The sequence below is a fragment of the Austrofundulus limnaeus genome, unplaced genomic scaffold, assembly GCF_001266775.1.
Source record: "Austrofundulus limnaeus strain Quisiro unplaced genomic scaffold, Austrofundulus_limnaeus-1.0 Scaffold568, whole genome shotgun sequence".
In the NCBI taxonomy this organism is placed as follows: Eukaryota; Metazoa; Chordata; class Actinopteri; order Cyprinodontiformes; family Rivulidae; genus Austrofundulus; species Austrofundulus limnaeus.
In genome coordinates this window covers 112,517-117,087 of record NW_013952970.1, presented here as the reverse complement: position 1 = coordinate 117,087, position 4,571 = coordinate 112,517, and the positions used below count along the sequence as shown (strand labels likewise).

The 4,571-nt window shown below is 43.8% G+C and overlaps 1 protein-coding gene across 1 annotated transcript in view; it reads right to left on the bottom strand.

Moving 5' to 3' along the window:
* LOC106530856 (septin-7) overlaps positions 1–3,828 on the bottom strand; it is a gene marked incomplete at its 3' end in the record, with an annotated part of 78,921 nt that extends 75,093 nt beyond the window's left edge. The window contains 1 exon segment of the mRNA XM_014026565.1: positions 3,687–3,828.
* Positions 3,829–4,571: the final 743 nt, after the last annotated feature.

The following is a 4,571-nucleotide window of genomic DNA, read 5'->3' as shown; positions in this document are numbered from 1 at the left end:
CACACACACACACACACACACACACACACACACACACACACACACACACACACACACACCTATCTATTGTATGTAATGAAGTGGTGGTGATACAGTACTGCAGGTAATTTGAGTCAATATGCTGTTTTATGGTGTTAGTGTTTTGTACTGTATATGGCATATTTTAATATATAYACTGTACTGTATATCACTGTGTACACTGTGTACATCCAGAGCCAGGGCCCTGTCAGACGGAAGGAGAATAATAGTGGAAGTGGAGGAAGAAGGAAAAGAAAGAAACAGTGATGATGAGGATGAGAGGTGCGTTGTGGAAGAAGACAGAAAAAGTCATATAAAGGATGCTGGCCCAGGTTTGTGGCCAACAGATTTGATTGATAAGAAGAGAGAGAGAGTAAATACTGTGCTAGTACCAGTATCAGAAAAAAAGGAGGTAAGACAGATATTCTAATATTTTGATTTATCTCTGTACAGAGTTCACATCAAGTGTAAAAGAGACAGGATGGCCCTAAGAAGTGGCTCCAGCACAACATACTCCTTAAACACAACCACCTTCAGAGTCACAAAACATACGTAGACTGGACTGATCAAGTATCCCGAGTCTACTTTCAGAACCAACAAAGACTTTCCTGAAGAGGCCAAGCAGTGGTACACACTATCCAGCCCCCCTTTATAAGGACCACCACTGAAACGATTGAAAATATGCAGTACGCAGTATCTACAGCAATGTTTTCAATTGAATGAGTAAAATGAGTAAATTAGTAATCTGTAAATACCAAAATAACTAACTGAATTATAACAGCTGTGTGTTGTTTTAAACACTTGTTTAATAAAGCTGAAAAATAAAATAAAATAAAAGCCTATCAGGCCTGTGTTGGTGCATTAGTCTGTCTGGATGTTCCTCCTCTCTGATGACACTCATYAGGTTCTTGATCCTGACTCACATTTTAACGTCTTTGTTTTCATTTAGCAATATATGTAATTTCAAGTACAATATTTAAAATAACACATATGTATTTATGTAAGAGTATAAACAATTGCCTAAGTAGTACACACAATTAATACTCAGTTAACGGTAGTAAAAATAATTATTACTTTTCTCCACTAGTTTGTAATTTTTTTATATTTGATGTCATATTTTAGTATTGTTTCTAAAAACAAAATAGTTCAAATGTAACTGTTTAGAAAACTAAATGGGTAAAATTTGTTATGTATTTGTTTCACGTCCTTTTAATTTAAAAAAATGTTGGTTATAATTCACCCCAAAAAATAGCAGATTATTACATCAGTTTCTTTATGTGGTATATATWTATAAAATTAGCTGGCCAATGGAAGAGATGAAGGCCACGGATGTTAAGACTTGGAAGCTACTAACCATGCATGGAGGGTTCCACCCCAAATCCAGCACCCTGAGACTGTACACAAGCCGTAAGGAAGGAGGCAGAGGACTAGTGAGTGTGAGAGCCACTGTCCAGGATGAAACATCCAAGATCCATAAACACATCAAGGACAAAGCCTCAACGGACGATGTGCTCAGCGTATGTCTCAGGCAATGGGGAACAGAAGACGAGGTGCTAGAGRTACCATCATGGGAGGACAAGCCCCTACATGGGATGTACCATCGACAAATAACTGAAGTGGCTGATATCAGGAAATCCTACCAATGGCTGGAAAAAGCTGGACTCAAGGACAGCACAGAGGCACTTATCCTAGCTGCACAGGAACAGGCCCTAAACACCAGAGCAATAGAGGCTCAGATCTACCACACCAGACAAGACCCAAGGTGTAGGTTGTGCAAGGAGGCCCCTGAGACAGTCCAGCACATAACAGCAGGGTGCAAGATGCTGGCAGGGAAAGCGTACATGGAACGACATAACCAAGTGGCGGGCATAGTGTACAGGAACATCTGTGCAGAATATGGGCTGGAAGCCCCAAGATCGAAGTGGGGAACACCCCCAAAGGTGGTGGAGAATGACCGAGCTAAGATCCTGTGGGACTTCCAGATCCAGACAGACAAGATGGTAATGGCGAACCAACCGGACATTGTGGTGGTGGATAAAGAACAGAGGAAAGCCGTTGTGGTGGATGTCGCATTACCAAGTGACCACAACATCAGGAAAAAGGAGCATGAGAAACTGGAGAAATACCAGGGCCTCAGAGAGGAACTGGAAAAGACCTGGAAGGTGAAGACCACAGTGGTGCCTGTGGTCATCGGGGCCCTCGGGGCAGTCACCCCCAAACTGGAGCAGTGGCTAAAACAGATCCCAGGAACAACATCAGACATCTCAGTCCAGAAATGTGCAGTTCTAGGCACAGCTAAGATACTGCGCAGAACCCTCAAGCTCCCAGGCCTCTGGTAGAGGACCCGAGCTCAGAGGATGAAAGAGACCACCCGCAGAGGCTGAGAAGGGAATTTTTATATTTATATATATATAATTTTTTTGAATCATTTAAAAAGTCTCAGGGATTTAGAGGGTAACATATAAGTCCAGGAATGAGGGTCCACTGTCAGGATCTGAGGATTTTGGTTGTTTCTTGTTCGATTTTTTTTATTGAGTAATTTATATAGAATACAGTCTGTTCAGTTTTTACTATCCGTTTTATGTTTCATCTGTTCAGTCTTCCACTGTGCAGAGTCCTGCAGATTTTACTTGTTTCCTGCTCTTCTAACACCTGCAGGATAGTGGTCCTTCAGAACCAGGACTGGACACTCCTGGTGCAGACCCTCAGTCCTGCCCCACCCACCCTCACACCTGAGTCCTGTTYCAGGTTTCTCTCCTCGTGCACCTGCTCAGCGAAGCCCTGCGCCTTGCAACGCTTGTTTTTGTTACCATCAAATGTAGATTTTGTTTCTTGAGAAGTCAGGTCTGCATGATCCCCCCCTGCCATCCTCACTCCACAGAGGAGTAATGGTGGTCTGTGAATGAAAACAGTGAAAGCTGAGAGGATGCTGCAGCTGGAGGGAGARCCCACCTGTTGGAGCACTTTCTGATGTGTCGCAGGTGAAGCAGGCTGTCATCACAGCAGCACAAGGACACAACAATTATCTGTCAGACACGACAAGCCAATAAAATCTGTCCAACCGCTCATTTCTTAATTAACTCATTTATCCTTTTTAGCCTCTGGCATAAAATAAATCTCAGACATGTTYGAATTAAAATCATGCCACGAACCCAGAGAACATGTCTAATAATTCGTATCATTAAAAACACAACCACACCAGCGCATTTCAGTAACATCTGAACATTTTGACAACAGTCTGTGTTGGAAGCTGCCGCCCTCCGAGGTGCGTTTTTCCGACAAACGATGGCAGCAAACTGCGGCTGAAGTTCAAATTCCGCAGAAAGCGAATTGTTTGTTGCGACTTGACTGTGCGCCGAATGATGGCTTCTCCTCTATTGTTCTCGGATAACACATCCACAATAACTGAAGGTGCTACAAATACACGTTATACTCAAATAAGTATCAAATTCAGGTTTTTATCATCGGAGTCTGGCGCTCCGTTCTCTGAAAACATCACGCATCAGACTGAGTCCAACTGCAAAACCAGCTGCAACCTGTCAGCAAACACCTGATTTCATATGGAAAATAATAATAATAATAATTCTGATCATAGAAAACGTTTCTGTGCACATATGTGAAGGCGCGCGAGAGAGACAGACAGGTAGACAGACAGACAGACAGCTCACCTGCTGACAGTCACCATTCAGCTGAAATAAACCGTCTTCTGCACATGAAGCTGCCGACCAAGCCCCTCACCGCCGCGGGGTCTCTGCTGCAGCCGGTCCGCCCTCCGGACTGGAAGCCTCCCGGTGAATGCACATCTTTCTTCTCCCACCTCTCGCTATGAAGCACCGCGCAGGAGTGATGAAGAAAGGGAGGGTCCGTTCATCCAGTCCCCCTGGAACAAGGACAAGCCCACCTCCAGTTTCAAACCTCGGTGTGATAAAAGGGCTGAAGTTGGTGCTGAACAGGAAGGAGCTGCTTGAATAAAGCAGAGGTACCTGTCACAGCTGGAACATATGATRACAAACAGGTGAAGTTCAACACATTGATGGGTCTGTCCGCTGGAATAGAGAAACACTGGAATGGTCACAAACGACTATAGGCGAGATTTTTGGCCGCCATCTTGAAAAGACCCTTTCGAGTACTGTTTACATGTTGAAGCCACACGTGAGAGTCATTGTCCATAAACACATAGAAATAGTCTCATTTTACTTCAGAGTTGGAAATTAATTTAGTATTAATTTTGTGTAGTTTGTACTTGGAGTGACCAAAATTAGTGTTGGGGTTCACCACGCTGAACGAGAGGGTTGCCTCTGTGGCTTCGTGGTAYTGGAGGGAAGGTTCTGACTGTTTGTGCTCATGCACCAAACATCAGTTCAGATTACCCCTTTGGGGATTTTTGGATGGTGTCCTGGAAGGGGTGCCATCTGGAGAAACTTGTTCTACTAGTTCTACTTCAAAGCCCATGTGGGCAACGATGGGGTTATCTGGAAGTGGGTGATTGGGAGGTACAGCTTTCCTGATCTGAACCTGAATGGTGTTCTGTTATTGGACTGTGCTAATGCCTA